A 22,211-nucleotide genomic window follows, 5' to 3' on the forward strand; every position below is an offset into this window, starting at 1 on the left:
TTGCGTTCGTGTTTTTCTAATTTTTGCTGTGTCGAAGCACGTCAAAGCTCTGGCTGTCGTAATGCGTTCGCCACTCGATTTGTCAACGTCACGGGACATCACCGCGCCTGCCAACGACATAATATAGAAAATAGATCGGAATGAAAAGGGAAAGAAACGAAAGACACGCAAACCCGCTGAAATGTAATTTCTTGTTGTAAAATTGTACAACAAATAATGCACTGATAATTTTTTTGTAAATAAACCATAATAATCCGACGTAAAACAGTATAATTTATATTACAGATCTGCATGCTGCTACGCTAAGCTAACGTAATTTGCTTTTAGTTCTCACCGATAAATTACTAGTCAATATAGACGAGAGAAACTCATTTATTATTAACCAGAATATAGCATGGTTGGTTAGCTTAATGGTAATAATAACATTCTTCAATGTGATTATATCGATGTCGCACTCTCATTGAATACTTTATTGATTCAGGTGCTGTGTTCCATTTGATATGCTAAAATGGTTTCAATGAATCTAATTCGTCCAATGGTTCTCATGCCTCGTCGGTACGCGCCAGCTAACAAATTGACCGCAACACATGTGTCAATTTGCGGACCCTAAACGATAAGATATGAGACGGGACTAGTTTATATGAGATACGTTTATTGTGTCAGCCGATGCTGCGCTACATCGTAAAGTAAAAATTCGTAAGGACCCTTCCTTTCATCAAAAAATATTTATCAAGTTTAAACCGGCATGAAAAAAATAGCACTGGAGTGTTGTCGACAATTAATAAATATCAACAATTAGTGGCCATAATTTAACAACAGGACAGGTGTTCCGGCCGGTATGCTTTATTTTCTGTGAATGCTGATTGTCATTTTTCAGCCGGTTTGCTTTAAACTGATGAGTGGTTCCCACATCTAAACCCTAGTTTTTTGATGGACGCTACAGGAATCCTGCTGACATTCGTGCACCTGTCTTGGCTTCTTGTACTACCTATTATTAAGGCTGAACATTCCTTTGTGTATACGATTATCTACATCCAGGAGGACCGGGTAAGTAATTGTATTTAAACATGAATGCAACATTTAATTGCAATCTCTTAGCAATAAAAATCCTCTCAAAAAAACGTTAATTTATTTCTATCCCATTTCCGTTATATTATAGGTAACTTACCAAGAGATATATTAGCTCGAGAATAAACGTTTGCTAAATTTTAAGATGTTTACATTATTACATATACGTATTTTGAATAATCTAAAATATGGCCTAAGAAAATAAATTAAACATAAAACAATAAAACTGTGATAAATTAACTTTAATTTACGCTAGATCTTACCTCATATTATTATGTACTCACACCGCTATCTTAATAAACCATCTCACATTCGTACATAATTTGATTTTTTTACTGAAATGCGTGCATGTTAATTAAATGTAATTATTATTAACAAGGCAGGCGTGTAGTGAGCAATAAGACGAGGAACTCGATCAAACTTGGTCTTTGTAAACATTCACTACGGCGTGGTTAATTTACTTAGAGCTGATTAAATATTTAAGCTTACGTCCTTCAATGCGATTTCTCTGATGTTGTTAAGTTGTGCCTATATTTATTGACAGCTGCCTGTTATATCTAATAATCATGTAAAACAAAAATGTTTCGGCCTATAATCTAGTAGGTTTAATTTTCTGCAAAAAAATCGTGTATAGCGATAGCAATCCCGGGAGAACAATGCTTCCCATACTGTTAGTAGTAAACTATCTCCACACTAAATTTCATCTTGATCGATTAAATACATTAAGCATAAAAGCGTAAAAACAAAAAAAAACCTTCTAAATTTATGATATTACTAACCTGCGACTTCGTTAAGTCTAGGTGGTTTATTTATTTAGAAACATCTTCCTATTACGTAAGGTAATATATATATATTTTTCTTCGACTGGATGGCAAACGAGCAAGTGGGTCTCCTGATGGTAAGAGATCACCATCGCAACATCTGCAATATGTCGCTTAAGTCGAATTTTCAAGTAAACATAGGTACAGACACGTTCTATCCACGTAATTGTTTTATAACATTCAAACGATAATCAACTTTAGGGTGGTATAGACCATAATATATTTGACTGATGGTGATTTAGAGCTTATTATAGCCCAAGCTTGCTAGCCCTAGAAATAGAAAAAATTGAAATATTTATTGCACCAACTGTAAGAAGTATACAAAGCTACGCAATTTGGGCAAACAACATACTATAAAATAACAACGATGTAATATGCCAATGCATTCTTGCTGCACTCAGCATAAGTATATAAACTTTACATATTATTAAAATTAATTAACACGCAAAATTGGCACAGACCGCGCAGTCGCTTAAAGAGATCTATTTTCGTATCTTTCATCTACTAATCACTGGCTAGCTTTACATTCCAAGGCTACTTACAAAATTTAACTTTCTTAATATGTGTTTTCGAAACTAGTTAGGTTAGGTTAGCTAGCTCGGAACGTTTATGCCAACAGTTATTAGCTTCAGAACAATACCACTTGTTTAGTTAATATATGTAGATATTTATATTTATAAGGCTACAAAAATTCTACTTATTGAACTTCATTATTCTCATCCTCATCGACAATTTTCATCAACACCCTTAAATAGGTTCTCTATTGGATGGCATACAATTATTTGTAATATTATTGTTACGCATAATTGCTTTTAGCCGAATTAGCGATGTGCATACTCATCATTACGCATATTTTTTTACGCATAAAATTAAAAAGCATAAATACAGAAAGCATCATCTTTATGAAGACTAACGTCAAATAGCATAAATACAAAAAGTCATAATAATAAATTTGCATCATTACAAAGTGCATAACCACAATCACAAGCCTGATGCACTACGAGAAAAGGTTAGTTTTGTGTTAATATATTTAGGAACTAAGGCGAGATCGACGGAGGTCCGCGAAGCGTATTTGCGTATTTTAAGTTGTATTATGCCAATAAAAATTATGCCAAATCAATTATGCGAAACAAATAATAGTCTAAAAAAATATCCGATTGAACGGGATCCCCCTTGAATATAACAGTCCCAACTTTCAGCGATATCTACTTTACACATACTTATGTAGTACATTCGCATACACAGTTGTGACATTATATATTATACTCGTACTAGTTAAATCTTCAATACGCTTCAAAAGTCAGTGAAATTATAGCCACTACACTTAAGTTTGACATCAATGCGATAACTCTTTTATTAGGTAACTAAAGAAAAACAACTTAAAATAGTTATAACACGCTTATCAACAATCATTAGTCATAAACATAACAAGATTTCTTCCTACTAAAATATGTAACGCAACGCACGTAAACACACATTGCGTACCTTCGGAATATTGAGTGCACATCCAATAATCTAAAGATTAAGATAGGTATATGTGTATATATTGGATATTAAGATTGTACAGGGCACAGGATATCACGTGTGATGCAAGAACGCCCACCTCCGCACTTGCCTCACTCGGACGTAGGGAAGCCTGTGCGTTTAGCAACATCGCAGATAACAATGATTTACAAACTGATATGCTGCTAATTATGCATACTTACAAACTACTTAAAAGTATTTTCGTAATACAGTAGCGACTTGCATTTCGAAAATGAATTAAATATTATGGCATAATACTAAATATACGTAATGCAGGTCTTACAATTAGATTTTAAAGTATAATATGCGAAAGAAAATAAGGACCACATGAGTTGCTCGTCTTGCTTAAACAATTATTTTATCAATATAACATTTAACACAATATACTTTTCATTCAATCAAATGTATTCAGATAAAGTCGCAAACGTATTTCTCTGTGGTATTTTTTATTTTTTTGTGATTTTTAATTTTAATTTATAACTTTAAATTGTATGGGTTTAAAATATGCCTAAATAAAGAAATTTATTATTTTCTATTTTATTTTACCGATGAAACTCAAGTGGCCCTTATTTTCTTTTGAATAATAAGTATGCATAATTAAACCATACTTTGCCTCCGTATAAATTGAACCAAAGTGCGAAAAGTGTACAAAAAAGTCAGAAATAAACGGCGTCGTAAATTGAGCAGAAATATAACGCAATAATTTGGAATGAAAATATCAATGGTAAAATGTTGAGTAGGAAATAAGGGAGTCCCGGCATTTGGGTGCCAGGTACAAACGTCACTGGAAAAGGATTGCCAAGCAACTGCATATTATTATAGATAAACTCAAATAGCAGAAACGGCTATGGACTAAATCCTTCATAATAGCTCAGTGTAAGAAAATGTAAGTTCTTTAGACTTTGATAATAGGTAGCAGTGGCTTGGCACCGTTAAACTCTATTTCCACTGAATTGCCTAATTATTTACGTGCCAAAGTGATGGCAAAGACTGTGTATTTATAACTGCGAAGTGTTACCGAAGACATAAAGTACCGAATTCACATTTGTCTTCCTCTCTGGGTGGCCTTTATAGTAAAAATTTTCAATCTTAGCGTCTAAGCCATTGATAGAAAGGTTTTTTTTTGTCTTTGTTAGTGCTGTTGGTGTTTCCACCGTTACAGCTTCGCCCTAACTTTGGAAGGCATGCTCGGCAAACCGGCACAACCGGCTTCCGATAGATAGGTAAAGTGCATAACACATTATAAACTTTTTAATTTCGATACTAATGAAACACATTAGTATTTTATATAATCGTTACGTAACAGGCACAGATATGGTAATAGGGCTTTTTAAAGACGATTACCGTGATTAGGCCACAAAGCTTTGCTGAGTGGGCTAAATAAGTTACGAGATTTAAAGACCTAATTGTGTAATGATTGTACAACACCACTTACGGGTAAACATACTGAAATTAACCAATATCTTTAAATAAACATATCACGAACTTCTCATACTTACCCGTATACTTAAATAGATAAACTTTTCTCAAAGTTAGGTTAACATTTTTTTGGAAAATGTCTAATTTCAACCATTAAGGAAGCAGTAGACCGTTTTTATCACGTCATAATTCACAAATACCTACATATATATTTTTAATTTAGCACTAAAAAGAGCACTTTTGTAATTTATTCCTACATGGTTAAATTATTTTTAGGATAGTTTTTACTACAATTTTACTTTCTCATAATAGTAATAATAAATTATTAATAAAGATAGATAAGTATTTTGATTAAGAAATTATAATTTATGGATTAAGAAGTGTACGAGTAAGTAGAAAGACTATTTACTTATGGGTGAAGATAAATTTTATCACGTAGGTATTGATATCTTGAACATACATCCGTTATCTGTCGAAATAATGTGCGTGCTATGAATTCTTTAGTGATTTGTCTCTGAAGCTGTCGTTTATAAAATCGAACAAATATGCAAATATTGTATACGATAAGATATTTTATCCATCTTAATCTCCTGGACGCATGAGAAATCAAATGGCAATAGGATGCTGTTGACAAAGACTATAATGCAGAAAGGACGGAGAGGTCTTTGCCCAACAGACACAATCGGCGTGACTTTGCCGGCCGCACAATAACGACCTGTTTGAAGCTCAAATGGCTTTGAAATAACAGCAGTCACACAATATCAACCCGGTATAAATATGTCTATGTATACCGCCCTAACATTCATCATCCCAGCCTATATAGGTACGTCCCACTGCTGGGTACAGGCCTCTTCTTAGGATGAGAGGACTTGAGCCGTAGTTCCCACGTGGGCCCAGTGCGGGTTGAGGGGTGCCCTAACATTCCCAACCTAATAAATTCCGACATGATAATCGAAAGGCGATAAATACTGACATGTTTTTCCCGACCCGTAGTGTTACATGTACAATCGCGACTACAATCAAGCCGAACGAGCGAAGCGGCCGGTGAAATGCCAGGAGCAAATTAAGTTATTATCTACGCTACTGTTCAAACAAAAAACAGGGTCGGTATTGACGTGTCTGTCTACCATCTGGTCGGTATTTATCAGCTCGCGATTCTTCATGGCAGTACGATGCAAACCGGGCCGATAGTTCGTGATATGAATTTCAATGTATGTACACGAAAAACGGGGTCGGTATTTCCATGTCGATAATATCCGGGCCAGTAAGGAGTGGCATCCTAATTACATAGGTTCTCTTAATTAAAGCTTTGTTGATACTTTTATCATCGAGAACATCACTGAAAATGTTTTATGGGTTCAAGTCGTACACTCGATCATTAACGAGATGTGTTTTTTTGAATCGTAGAAGTAAATTGTGCCGGCTACCGTTATTCACGCTATATTATCCACTCCAATTATTTTCTGCTAAAACTCAACTTTTTGCAATTAAATTTATAAATAAAATCACAGTGGCTGAATAATGGATGAGCGAGTAACGGTTAGGTAATTCTGAAATCATTTTCACCTACCTATTTTTATGGAATAGCGACATAACTTATTGTCAGTAATAATTTTGTTTTACAAAAAAAAATGTTATGAGTAATGACATGGATTATGGTATTTGTGTCAGTATTCATAGTCCTCTATGATACAAATACTAAACGATTTCTTTCTTGGGCTTCAAATTTAACATGTTTTATAATATATCAAGAAAACTAGCACCATTTTTATGCCTACATGTTTACATAATTATAATAACGTGACGGACGCTGCTAGATTATTTTCAACTTATTTCAGTGATATTAAGGAGACTTATAAATAATTATTTGATGGATCTTTACACTAGTTACTTATAGACTTAACAATATAATTAATATACTTAGTTGTTTTTAATATTTATAAACCTCGAGGAAATAAGAGTCTACCTAAATAAAACCAAAAGAGCGGCCAAGTGCGAGTCGTACTCGCCCATGAAGGGTTCCGTCCGTAGCAGCAAGTAACATAATATAAAAGTTTCCTTTACTTTACAATTTATGACGTATTAAAAAAAACTACTAACTAGATCTCGTTCAAACCAATTTGTGGAAGGCACACATTTAACACTTTGGAAGTGTCTCTCGCGCAAACAATTCAGTTTAGAAAAAAAATGATAGTAGAAACCTCAATATCATTTTTGAAGACCTATCCATAGATACCCCACACGTATGGGTTTGATGAAAAAAAAAACATTTTTGAGTTTCAGTTCCAAGTAGGTATGGGAACCCCAAAAAAAAATTTTTTTCTTTTTTTTTGTGTGCAAATCTTAATGCGGTTCACAGAATACATCTACTTACCAAGTTTCAACAGTATAGTTCTTATAGTTTCGGAAAAAAGTGGCTGTGACATACGGACGGACAGACAGACGTAGACAGACATGACAAATCCATAAGGGTTCCGTTTTTTGCCATTTGGCTACAGAACCCTAAAAAGTACTTGTTATAGATAAGCGTCGCTGTAATGAGATTAGTAACGCATACGTTGGCATTCTTGTTTAAAATAATTACTAAGAAACTTCTCCATTATCGCATGCAACCTAAAAGTTGAATTTACCTACTACGCATGTTAGTTACGCAAAAAATTAAAAACTTTATAATGCTATTCAATCATCAGGCCTTCGAAATATAGTTCTGTGCTTTAAATGCGATTTTTATTTACTGCCACACTCTTTGTTAAAAAATAATTCCATTTCGGAATTTCCTACGAAAACTGTCGCTGACACGCCATCTTTGCTTGATGACTCTGAGTGCAACACATCATCGTCACATCAGTTAGGGTAAGGCCAAAAGAACGTAATTTTTTGAGCTGTGAGTCGCGTAAATTTTGCTGCATTCGGTTTAATATTATACATATAATGGTAAAGCCAGACGCGCATTTTTTGAGTTTTATGGCACGTATATTCGATTGCGTAATTATGGTTTCACACAAAAGTCCTATTTGTGTATAACTCATGTGGTCGTCATGTGTCACAAACTGGACTTTTGTGTAACTGAATGCACAAGAAATTACGTGATAGAAAATACGCGACTCATAACTCAAAAAATTACGTTCGACCACACCTTAGTGCAAATGTTTCAGATTCATTTTACCAGCGCAGCCGGCGGCACGTGTCGGGTGGTACAAAACGTGGCCGCGACGACCGCCGCTGCCCATGACCGACCGCGAAAACCGCTTATCTGCAACTGCTTTATCAGTACGCATTACGTACGAACGCTGTGTACTAGCGTGGCTTGCTTAGATGCCTATGCATTTTCTTGGTTGTGATCACGACTGGGCTATTCGGACGCAGAAATGATGAAGAAGCCGTCCTTCCCTTGCGAAAATATTAATGAACTAAAAAATATTAATATAAATTTTGGAATAAATGGTAATAGAAAACAAATTTATGAGGTTTTAAAAATGTATCCTTTCAGTAAATGGGTCGATCAACTTTTTCTTGTACCTCGTTGCCATGGTTACGTCCCATGGACAACTGTTTAAAACCACGAGTTTCTATATGTTTTCTGTGGTTAAAATTCATCGAGTATAAATGTTTGACATAGTTACAATCTCATTATTTTATAGACTATCTCTATTGCTGGACTCGTTTTATCCCTATTTTTATCGTCTACCCTAAACTCGTCCATCAATCCCTTACTTCATGGCCCCTGCAGTAATGTACTATTCTTTTATAGGTATTGTAACATTCAATATAAAGAACGCTTATTCAGGTTTGTAATCATTCATCTTGACTTTGATTTTATTAACATTATCACTGCTGTAAAAACTAAAACTACGGTCCTGTTGTGAAATATTAAAATAACATAATTTGTAACAAACTTGCAACTTCATGTTTCGTTTCTCCTTCGATCCGATGCGTATTTCGTAAGGTTTACGGCAGCGACGCTTTATTTACAAATGACCCTGATACCTACCCACTGACCGACGGACGGCCGCATTGGAAATCATAATTAAAAGCAAGAAGCGCCCATTTACATAAATAAATAAAAACACTGCTATGTCCAAATCAACTATCCTCTTTTTAGTAATGCAAAATTATAGGAACAATATGAGTCACTTAGTCATATTGTCATGTAGCATGACTAAATTTACGGATTAATTAAAGTGTAATAAGCTACCATTAAAATACGAGGAAACGAGATTTGTCAGGTCCTAATCTAAGTTACTGGACATGCGAGCTCAATTAATTTGATTGCATGCTCCGAACTTAGCTTCCTAAAATGATTTATAGCTTGTTACTACTTTTAGGTAAAGAGTGGAAAAAATACTTAGAGACCTATCTGTGGTGCTGTTTTTTAATAAAGTACTATAGTCATGAGATATTCTCTTTCGTATTACTAAGTACCCTACTCTTCTAACATTTTATTTGACTTGATTTTGTTCTGGACATCGTTAATGTAGAGAGGCACCTCCAAACTTCGATACCTACGAGTATTTAAAGCAACAGATATAATTTCCACCAAACAAATGTCACGGTCTCAGGTAAAACGACCTTAAATCGGTAACTGCTTACGTCACGTTATATTATGCATAAACTGAAAATAAACAAAAACAGAACAACCAGATTCGTCCCTTCATGCCATGAATGATTATTTAAAGTGCCACGCGCATGCAAGCATTATTAATACAAATTAAGCCTGTTTGTTTACGATTACATGATAACAATTTTGCTGAATACGATCATTTACTCAATCACTTCAAAGGTGTAAACTTTCCAAGTGACGCAGACTAATTTCCGGACAACAGCTGGCTAATACATGTAATTAAGCTTAGACGTTCTATTCTATTACTTCAGAAGCTGTATCGATTCAAGATGCAATCAGTTAATCGCAGCAAATTGGGCGGCAACTAATGAATGGGATGCATTTGTCGACATGCAGTGTTATCATGTGCAAGCGGTGCGGTCGGCGGCCGGTGCGTCGCCTTCGGGCGCCCGCAGCCGCAGCTCGCCCGACGGCCCGACACCGACAGTCGCGTCGCGCGCACCGTAGCGACCACTCCTCGCCCACGTTCCCAAGCAGGATCCCTTATCAAAACATTCCCCAGCAGTTGGGATCGATCCGCAAATCTCCACGCGCTCTGATAACGCGATCGCTTGTGACTTTTTGTGACTCAAGTGATAGTGTTGTTGTGATAAACATGTGATTGTCAGTTGGCTTTCTGGATACGGAACACATTTTGACAGCTGGGTGCTTAGTGTTTGACGGCTTGTGTGTAAGTTTTTCGAGCATGTGTTTATTTAATGCGCAATTTAGAATAAGTGAAATTATTTAACACAAAGGTCTTTAGGTTTTTTAGTTTAGAAAAAATTGTGTCACCCTTAACTGTATTCATAAAAAGTTTTAAACATGTGTCAAAGCAATATATATATATATAATCTCGACTGTATGTAACAAACGAATGTTAAATTAACAAAAGTTTAACATTTTTTTATGAATAAGTGCTAATGTCTACTTTACTCAAAACGATTTGTTTAATGATGGATATTTTACAACACGCTCTACCGTCTAATGGTGTTTACATTATTTCACCGAGCTAATACAATACAGATGGAGTTAAAAAACATATGTCCAACTCATTATAAATAACCGTCACATATAGCCGTTACGCCTTAATATAGATCAAGAGTAAGGCGAAACAGATTTTAACTTTGACGAGGTTCAACACAAAACAGATATGTTTCCAAGTTGATAGAGCGTCAAAACTCACGAGTGTATTTATACACACGCTCCCATCCCAGCGTCAAAGAGTTACTGAATCATGAAAATATTTAATTTACTATTAATTAAAGAAAACTTTTCGACAATCTCAGAAACCGTTACCTACTAATCCAAAATTATAAATTCTAAGTACTTACATGGTACACAGGTAGAGTTAAACCAAAAAGGAAGTAATCACTTAAAACTGTTAAAAACTAAATTATCGAGGGAATTAATTTAAATAATTGAAGACTATTACTTTATAAGTTTGAGTTTGAGCACTAGTAAGTACGCAATTATCGTGCTATAATAAAGTGCTTAAAAAGCTAGTCGTTATATCAGGTTCTACCTAGCTGTGCAGGGCTGGATCAGATACATTTTAGTGATCATTTTATGAGGCACGCTGTATATCCACTTAACAACGATGCGCTGCGATAAATAATAGATTGATGCATATTTTATGGATAAATACAAGAAGCATGCCTAGTGGGAGCAGCTGAGACACAGGTATTCAACTGAATATCTAATGCGTATATCCTTCTTTTTAATGTTTATTTCGGCTATATTAAAGCTTTGATCAAACTTTTTGGTGGTCTCAAACCAGACAACCGTAATACCTACCATAAGTTGCTTTAATGACTAGCAGTTTATGAGAAGCCCTAACACGGTCGTTAGGGCTCTATAGCTAAACGTAGGTACCACGTAGTCTATAATAAACACTATAATATAAATGTGATAATCGTAGAGAGCTGCGAGTGCACTCAATGTGCTGCTTTTTACTTAACCATAGCTCCGTACGAAGAAAACGCAAATGATGAATGCAATTCCGTTATAGAACGATTTACGTTTTATGTTGGATAAGTTAGTTTTTGCCTACAACTCGGTAATTAACATTGTTTCCATAAAACTCTGTTTATAGATCCGGTGGTAGATTTTTTTTGACATTCATGGGTGCTTGTTATAGCCTAAATTGAATAAAGATATTTTGACTTTGACTTTGACTTTATAACTTCTGAAATTTAAAAAAATACTTCTTTAATTTTATTTTAATATACCATTTGAAGTGGATATTTGGCTATCATGTCGTATCTACACTATTCGACTCTACTCTGCAATGTAGAGACATTGTATTCTTAGGGTTAAATAAAGGTTCAAGCATAACATGGTCACCTAATTGTGGTAAAATTATTAAAATATTCGTAATTGTTATTTGTTATTCTTAATTCAATAAATGACTAAATAATGTATTTGTATTAAATAAATAAAATATGACAGCAGCACTCAAGATATTATATGTATATTAATTTACACGTAATTTTTAGAGTCAACACCTCGCGTTTGCTCATAAATAACAAAAACTTTATCTATAAGCACATGCACGACAAAAGGCTTTAAAAAGATTAAAAATCGCTTCACCAGCAAAAATTATCAGTAATCTCTGCCTTTACATTGATTTATTGACAAAAGAAGGAAATCCTCCATTCAAACTTCCTAAATTCATTAACATTTTAACGTAACGTGTAAAACTTCCTTTATCTATGCACATTTTAACTACTATTTCCGACATTATATTAATACATATTATGCATGTAACGTAACACCTTGTCCGAGATAATCTGCAAATATTACAATGTTGCTTGAGACAGAACAGAGTCCATTGAGAGCGTCCGCAGTGGGCCACATGTTGTGTTGCGTACACGCATATCTTTAGCCTGAATGCAGTGTTGCCAGGGCGAACTTAAATAAGTCGGAGATATTGGATACAAATAACGGAAGATCGAGAAAAAAAGAGTAGATACTGAATTTACCATGAAACACCTAAAAACCTTCTTTTTTTTAACTATGAGTTGATTAAATATTTATTTATTTTTATGTGAGAGGAACAGAGTTTACAATTAACTAACGTGCAAAAATAGAAGAGGGTAGAGTTAAAAAGTCAGACACCATAACGTCAGTAATTAAAAATTGTATTAAAATAATTCGCTGCGCCATGAAAATTAACCGGCAATTTTATTTGAGTAGGTAATTGTCATGTCACAATGGAACTTTTTCCAGTCAATTGTTTTGTATAGCTAACTATCATTTAACGTGAAATCCAAAGAAATTTAATAAATCTCTATTTAAAAAATATAATCCTCCTCCGGACGTAATTGGGAAAAATCAGTAGGACAGAAAATATCAGCGTAAAACAGTAGAAGTCCTTTAAAAACAGTAGACTTGGCCACACTGCCTGAATGCCGGCCGGTCGCCAACAGCGTCTCATGAATTAATCTGGACAATTCATCAACGCGAGCTTAATTAAACCACGCGACTCCGCTGGGACATTCTCGGACATCCATCCCACGACAAAAACGGCGCCACTTTGTTGCTACTGAATAAATGAAACTCTTAAGAACCCGTTACGCAGTTGTAAACTTAATAAACTACCCCGCTGGATTGCTCTGTATTTACCGCAACATATTTTTTCGATAAGAAATACACATTAAACTGAAATACCTTGCTACTGTACATAATTGTATCGCACATTTTAATTTTTCGGACTTTAAGTAAGTATTTACGAACGAACGCCATACGAATGCCCGTATATTGACGGTATGTTCAATGTTTAAGTTTCTTTCGAGCTTATTTATGACTATAAGAAATAACTAAATAAATCAAAAACCATGTTTTTTTTACACAATAATGTTGCTACAAATGCGATCATAACAATGTAAGTATTTGATTTTAGTGGTGATTAATAATAGGTAAGTTTTTACAACTTGCCATTCACGCTAGACAAGGTACGCGGACCTGTTTTGATTACATGTATATTAGTTAATTTTCTGTTCGCTAAACTCCTTTATTTATTTATTTCCAACACAGGCAAGTTAACCGTTATACCCAAAACACACATCAGGTTTAATCAGACATAAGTAAGGATAATAATAATAAACACACGTCTTAAAACACATATACCTACCTACTTAATAACAATCAGTTAAAATCCATCTCAGAATTACTTTAAACATAACATATCATCTACGTGTGTAACAGGAATTCCCAAACTGTATGCGCGATGTCCCAAGGCGTCGCGATATGGTAAATTAGGTCATACTATCTAGAACTAAACGCAACTATTTTAGTACTAGGGTGTCGCCAAAAAAATACAATATATAAAAAGATTGGGAACCCGTGAGTTAGTCTAACAATTCATAGAGAAATATGGGCTAAAATATTTAGTAAATAAATGAATACATACTTATATTGCTTACGGCCTACTTGCATGTGGTATCGTCCCATCCATTTTATTATATCTAGAGTTATTTTGCATGTATGTACACTCACTATTTCACATAAAATTTTAAAAATAAAAGTACAGTGAAATCATATGGCAGTCGAATTTGACTATTGTAGTTTTTGTACTTACTGAGATGTAATTTGGCAGGTATAGAGCAGATGACCAGTTCTGATCTGACCGGATTGATAGCCTCTCCTTTTTTGATGTCAGTTAAAAATTTCATAGACTCGTCGTAAATTTCTTTCTTTTTCTCACCTAATTTCCTCATTTGGCTATTGCACAATAAGATAGTGCGGACGACTCGTCGAGATATCGTAATAAATGTTGAAGAAAAAAAAACAACAAATTGTGGCTTTCGGACTGGTTTGGTGTAACACCGGAAGCGAACTGGTTCCACGGACTTGAGATGCAAGTATTCTATTAATTGGAATCTTAATTTTCGGCTAATAGGAGAGATAAGCGGTGATGACCGCCGTTGACCGGCGTCGAAGTTTTCCGATACTTAAAATTACGACGATTAAGTAACAGCGGCTTTCTCTAAATACTACTAAGTAATTATGTTACAAGCGAAGCGACACGCAACGGTTTAGGTAACTTAACAGACTAGTCCATCACCTTTAATCAGGTCTCGACTCATTGGGTTTTGTTTAGTGCGTTCAGAACACTTAGTACCTAATACCGAGTAACCGCAAGTTGCATTATAAATACAATGTTTCCATTGATCATTAAAAATATATTAGAGAGGTTCAATAACGATGGAACTGTTAGGTAAGCTTAACATTTACAAGATAATTGTGAATAGCGCTACAATATTTTGTCCTTACTGAGCAATCACCTCACGCGGTAGCGTGTCAAGCCAAGTTCAAAGAAAAATCACAATTAGTAAAAAGACTAATTCAAATTCAAATCATTTATTCAGTAAATAGGCCGCAATGGGCACTTTTACACGTCATTTTTAAACTACCACAGCGCTTTCAGAAAGACCATCATTGCCAAGCGGAATGCGCCGCAAGAAACTTAGAAGAAAGTCATTTTTTCATAATAAAATAATTACAAATAAAATACTTAAAAACTACAGTATACAATCAAAGAAAATTTACAAAAAAAACAGTCACCAAATCCTTTCTCTTTTTTTGCTACCTTAAAATACATGTATTATTTACAGAAAAGTTGCTAATCACCCTTTTAATTTAATAAAAATAAACCTCAAAAGAACATCAAAATGAACTCAAGACAGCAAAGCTCCTCTTGAGTGCGTGTGTGTGAGTGCATGTATGTCTATTTATTACTATTTCACGCTAAAATTAATTCAAATAAGATTTGGTATGTAATAGCTGAATGAATACAGATCTTGAAACATGAAAATTTGCACGGGCTTTCTTCATACACCACGCACATACCACCGCAGTGTTATTTTAGAGAAATTCCCGTGGGAATTGAATAAAATCCAGAAATTTAAATCACCTGCCAGATCTAGTGATTCACGCAAGCAAAGCGATTTTAAGATTAATATAACTAATAAGAAATACATTCCTAACACACATATAGAAGTCTTCGCCAAAGGCATCACCGTGAAGAAGTAATAATATTTATCAATAATTTACAGCATCGAAATCATGCATGTTTCTTGGCACTGCCAATGAAAAAGGTTGTTCAACTCAAGTTTGAGCTTCAGAATATCTACGTTCACAGCATATTTATTAAGTTTTTTTAGTTATTCCCATTCCGTGACCATGAAGCTTGACCAATTGCTTGCTCTAAGATTTAATTGACGAATTTTGCAGGTCACACGCATGAGACTTAATAAGTCTTGAATTCCAATTATAATAAATCCTTTTGACTGTCACTGCCGAAAATTATACTTAATTTAAATGTATATCGGATTAATTGTTTCATTCAGTTATTTTTTTACGGGGCACCAAGACCACATAAGACGTCAGCGCGCAGCTTCATAGTTTTGAGAATGAACTCGTATAATAGAGTAAGAAACGTGCTGGCCACGCATCTAAACCACGAGGATTGCAGATGCAGCCAGAAAATATAATACTTACTTCATGTACTTTGTGTCAATAATGTGAACAAAATGTTTATTTGAGTATCTATCCCAGCCACTATACCTAGTTTCGATGCGACTCAACATACAATTCGAAATAAATAATTATCAGAAAATTTTAATTAAGTAGAGAACCTACAACAGTTCGAAATATAACTATAAACGCAAGAACAAGACCGTCAGATTCATTAATGCTCGTGCTTTTCTTAACATCAGATTTTGTGACAGGAAACAATCTCTGCGTCTGACGTTTGAGTCAAGTTTGTTTTATTACGGCTATTACTGTCCCTTAGCTTGACGCGAGTGATTTGTGACCGCGAAGCAAACGTCGCGCCACTTCCGACATAAAGCCTATTACTCGCTTTATCAGCTAATCAGTCGCTATCACACGGAGATTCCTCACGATCACACGCAATTAGCATTGCTTTTATAAACTGCCATCGAAGATCGTAAAATTAAACGAGGCATTTAATTACCGTTACGAAACATGCTGCGCTTATCTGTGTAAGCCAATATATAAAAAAACTTGTGTTGAATAAAAACAGTAAAGTAGTTACTGGAATTGACAGCTGATGCCTCGGATTCCGACGAACCTTTTTTCAATTACCGCAGTGGGTTTATGAATGACAACAGTAAACATAATAATAAACCCAAAAAAATTGTTTCGATCTGGTGTGAAGATTAGAAAAACAAAACAAACTGGACAAAGCCTCACATTGTTAACAATTTGTTCATTGTTTTCTTTCTAAAAGCATAATGCCGTGTAGTTGTTAAGATTTTATTGAGGTTTGTTTTGTTAAGCCTCGTAAAAAGCATAATATCTGAGTGTAGGCCGGCACTACGAGCCATCTCTACTGAATGGCATTCGCCCACTGCGCCCGCGCCGCCCGCCCACGCGCGTATAAATTGTTGCGCTAACTGTACCCACGACAAATTACCCGTGTAAAACATAAGTAATAGAGCCTGTTTTTAATTTGGACATCCATTTATTTGAAATTATTACTGAAAGTACCTAATATCTGTGTATATTTCTATTAGAATGAGGGCTATAGTTTTTTGTGTTTCTAGATAGCGCCACTGTTGCGTGAGGTTTTTAAGTGTAGCTTTCAAAGTCTGTTATTACGTTCGTGAAAACAATGTTTAGATTAAAATCATATTTAATACACCTTAAAACCGTACCATAAAATTATCGAGCAACTACAGTGCTGCATAGTCCCGTTTTGTTCGGAAAAAAGGAAGGACAAAAGTTTCCGAAAGACAAAACTGCCATAATTAATTTCAGGTAATGCAAAATATTCACAAAATTATTCTAATTATAAATAAACCCGCATAGCTCACCCAAAAACTATGAGATTTGACATTTTGGAGACCTCACGCTACGCTAGCGCCTCTAGCGGCGAATTCATACGCGATAGCCCTCATTACCAAGGTTTAAAAAAAACTTGTAGAGTTAAACAAAGTAGACAACAAACTTTGTGGCATTTATTGAAAACTTTATTTCAACGTTTGTAGCATTTACTTAGACAAAAAAAATCTACATAATATGTAAATTATTTTCGTGTAAAAACACCTATGTATGTACTTATACCTATATAAAAATGTATCTCACGGAGACTCTCATAAAGGATGATTTTTAAAGTACTTATAACTTCCCTGATATTCCTTATTAGTAAAATTACAAAATACATTATACTTATTTACTGTTGAGAACGTGCACTAACTTCTGTTTATTTACATAAATATAAACAATTGGGATAACTTTTTTTGTGTTATTGTAATGTCGTGTTAGTAACACGCGTTTATTAGTAGTTTCTATTGACGATGCTTATCTTCACGATATATAATTTAACCGATAGCTTGCAAGAACTTAAAAGCAATGCATAAGCTCTTACTTCTACATACTCGTATACAATTATTATTTTCCTATCGTAGAAGCTTAAAATTCCATGTTACAAAGAAGTTAGGCCTCCCACACTCTTCTTATTTTACATGAATTTGCAAACTTGCCACATTCAGAACTCATATACGTACAATACAATGTAATAAGCAACGTGTTTCGACTAGTGAAACTTTATACTAATGATCTTGTGCCAGATAGGCACTAGGATAGCACGTTAGGATACTTGAGTAAGATTCTCTTACTCCAATGTGTAACGGAACACAAGCATTTATAAGTGGAAGATTGTAATCGAGCTCTGAGCCAATAATAGAGACAGTGTGTGTGCGTGTTTAATTCGCCGGCTGTCATGCGCGAATATTACCAACACGCCTCCTTTATTGCTTCTTGAGTAAGTATGATTCATTAATACATCTTTAATAATAAAATACAATTACTTTAAGCTGATTACTGGTCCCAGAAATTCGAGTTTATTTGTTATTGTAAATGTAATTACTAAACTGGTTTAGTTACAGTTACGTGTTTCCAGTTTCGCTTAATATACAGTTGAATAGCTTAAAGCTAAAAAGTACGAGTTAAGTTTTTTTTTTTTTAATAAACATTACAGAAAATAGTGATTTTCATAGGTACCTCGACATTCGAAATGTAATAAGTCCTATACTTATATTAGCGTTATTGGCTTCCTTCACACCAATTTTCGTTCAAATTGTTTATTATCATATCACACGTACATTATTACCATGGTTAAAAAATACAATGACATAGTTTTAAAATGTTGACGGAAGATACACAATTTTTACAATTTTTCTTAAATATTCATTTTATCCAATAAAGTTAATTTAAACTTTTGTGTAACGTTTCCCAAAATAAATTAATGTCTGACATATTATTATGGATCGACAGAAGGACAAGAGGAAACTATTACGTTCCTTTTTAAAATTTTGGTTATGAAACCCCAAAAAATGAAAGATAGGTATGCAGCTGTATCAATTTAGCAGAATAGGTACCTAGATGAAGATGACGGCTCGTGCCGTCCCCGCAAATGTCAACATCTGTGCTTAATTGCATCTGAATACTGGCCCCAGTCGTTTTTACCGTAAACGTTGTTTGTGTTAGAGTTAGCACGACGAAACGCCGTACTGCCTGTCATGCGCCCACCAATCACCGTGAAATTTGTTGATTTAAATCAGTCAATACCAGCCACTCAGAAAGCTGTTAAACTAAAAAAAAAAACATTAACGCGTTATCAATTTTTATCGAGAAACGCAATGTTTCACCCTGGTTTCACCGGCACCATGTAAGATTTACGTAAATTTCCTTGTTTGAAAACAAAATGATTTATAGTGACTGCGGCCTAATACCTCGGTGTGGCTGAAATAAGTGGCTTTTCACAAGCTAGAAGCAATTACTCATTACAACTCGCTAATATCGTCGCGCTTTCGGAGTTATACGTAAAATGTTGCATTATTACCTTCTTGCGTAACTAATGCTCATAAGTCGGACAAGTTTGTTTTGTTTTCGCCTTTGTCTTTCACAGATTTAGTACAAAGCAACAACTTAAAGCTAATGAAGTGTGACTTTAAGCTGGCCCATCATTTCTGTTGAGCGCTTTGTTCACATAAAAGTACCTCAAGAGACTGTCAATTATGAAATGACTACCTGTTGCCCGCGACTTTATCTGTGAATAATTCATTTATCACTAGGGGCCATCCATAAGGTACGTCACACCAGTTTTGACACTTTTTATCATTTTTTTTGTTCCTGTGTCACAAACCGCTTGACCTATTTAAATGTGTCACGTACTTTATGGATGACCCCCTATCCCGCGGAAACTATGCAATTTCCCGGAATAAAAGTATGCTATAGTGCAGGCAGGGCGAGTCTGAAATCCAGGAGAGGTCTTTCCCCAGCAGTGGGACATTATATACGAACTTTCGCATTTATAATATTGTAGTATTAATATAAAAGGTGTTTAATAAAAATAAATACGGTGGGCGACAGAAATGCATTATGTTATGTTGTATGACAACGGTTCGTCCTAACAAAAAGTTTACAGAAGCAAAGATCAAAATAGCTACGTAGCATAACCTCATATTCTCTTCTTCCTCGTCTTAGCCTCATCGGCACTGAAGTGTGTCAACTGAGACCAACGTTATTAAGTAAAACTAGACGAGCATCATCATTATAACTGCACTGGCACTACGCCATGGTAAATGTAAAGAGCCATACTAAGATGTTTGTTTGGAGACAAAAAGCAATATTTATGCGGCTCCAGTAAAATAACAGGCATCTAGGATAATTTATTTCATAATAATATGAAGTTAAATCAGCTCTTCTTCAAAAATTCTTCGAAATTTTTGTAATAACCACCTCATTGGATCCTCTAAAGTCTAAAATATAATATAACGGAACAAAAAAAAACAGAAATAAAAGATTTTGAGTGTTTTCATAACATTTGTTTTACATTAAATCAATTGGGATATTCTAATCAATAAGCTAATGAATAAAATTATCATGTCGTTTTGATAACAGAAGGGTTAATTTACCCATTCACTAACCACGGTAAAGTAACATCTTCGTATAAAAGCTATTTAATAAGCTTTGATAATTACTGTTCTGAGGAGCAATTGAAGACTCTTAAACCTTTTATTAGATAAATTGATAAATTATTATAAATAAAACAACAGTTCACGAATCCCAACAGGATGCACAAATAGGTACTTGCAAATAAAATTTGTGGTGGAACTCTTTCATCAATAGCTACTTGTATAAAATTGTTATTGACATCAATCCTGTGAGTACTTTGCTACATGGTGTGATTACCTATATGCTCGATGTCAATCTCAATGCCAACGTGTACATCTATTTGCACTCTCCATGGCGATAGAGTACCTATAGGTATGTCCATGCCATTAGGCACTCTTTCAACGCCGCCCTATTGTCCTGCGATGGATGGCGATAAACATTCTCTACGTGATGGAATTTTTATATTTCCGATCCCTACGCCGCCAGAATTATGATATAAAACTTTTAAATAATACTCGGTATAGAATATAGGCTGATATAATTGGTATCCGTAAGCCAATTTTTCTCACTTCGTAGATAATACCAATTAGATACATTTAAATGGGAGTTGTATACCTAAAACTTTAAATTCAAGTTTGAAACAAAATTATTACCACCCTACAATTGGTTAACCTAAAAAAACAATTTACCTATGTTTTTTTATTCTGAAAGTAATTCCTAAATAAGCACAAACTTACGATTTTCCAACTTCTGACCATTTAAATTTTCAAATGGGACAATAAAATAAAATTAAAATAAGTACATACTTAGATTAAAAAGTATAGAAATGTATAAAATGTAAGGTGATTGATTATATATCGTAGTTGTTTTCGGCTTTTGTTATTATGTAATTAAATAATTTACAACAGACGCGTAATAAACTTTATTTTTGTCTCGATAGTAAAGCTCGGCTCCTGTATACAAATATAAATTCATTCCGTATGTATAACGACTACTACAGTGTCATATCGTCACTACTTTGAATAAATCTCTTATCTAAAATCAATATGTCAACAAAATTGAACCTTGACGTAATGTTCATAAGGTCTACTCAGAAGAAATATCTACTTTGAGATACGAGTTTTTTTAAAGAAGTGCCGATATTTATTATTGGATTGGATCTATTAAAACTTCGTGAAAAGCATAAACTAACACTCCCCTCCTTTGTCAGACGCTTTTTGTAGCTTCGTGTTTGTCAACGTGCTTCTAAAGATAACTTTGTAATTTTCGTAGCACATCAATAAATAACGTTTATAGGCTATTCATGGTTTAATATTCATTTTTATTAAGCGTTAATTATTTTCTCTTTAATGTCAAAGTTTAGTTATTTAACGAACGAATTTAAAAACGAATATTATTCGATATCTATAGAGATTTTTTGTGTCTTGACTCATAATCTGATAAATTATTTGCAGTGGTTCTGCGCCTGCGTCGCTGCGTCCATGTGCAGTGCACTAGTATGAGGTGAGTCATCCGTTCAGTACGATGCACCTATCTCGATTTTATGCCTCCTTATTCATGTCTTGGACAGTAAATCACAAACAATAAAGATAGAATTATGTAGGTTCATAGACACCTGACTGTTCAATAAATATTAATGAAAATTATGTAAAGCATTTAGTTCTTACGTAGGTATTGATAATTTAGATATGTTCACTTTGTATATAAAGTAATCTATATTCGCATTCTTGCTCATACGATTACTTATGATATTAACTCTTGATCTTACTAAGTTGTAGGTATGTAGGTACCTATGTTATACATATGTTATGACCTGGGCTCGTAGTCAAAACCTTCTATCAAATTTAAGA

The 22,211-nt window shown here is 34.4% G+C and overlaps 1 protein-coding gene across 2 annotated transcripts in view; it reads left to right on the top strand.

Moving 5' to 3' along the window:
- The first annotated feature begins 9,864 nt into the window (after positions 1 to 9,864).
- Positions 9,865 to 22,211, top strand: part of LOC141438276 (uncharacterized) — a 28,675-nt gene continuing 16,328 nt past the window's right edge. Inside the window, exons 1-2 of one of the 2 annotated variants that reach the window (XM_074102080.1) lie at positions 9,865 to 10,123; positions 21,816 to 21,864. The gene's annotated coding sequence lies outside the window, so the exon portion shown is untranslated. The remainder of the gene's footprint in view (positions 10,124 to 21,815; positions 21,865 to 22,211) is intronic. The other variant, XM_074102081.1, reaches the window with a different exon arrangement.

Source organism: Choristoneura fumiferana, chromosome 18 (assembly GCF_025370935.1).
Source record: "Choristoneura fumiferana chromosome 18, NRCan_CFum_1, whole genome shotgun sequence".
Taxonomy (NCBI): Eukaryota; Metazoa; Arthropoda; class Insecta; order Lepidoptera; family Tortricidae; genus Choristoneura; species Choristoneura fumiferana.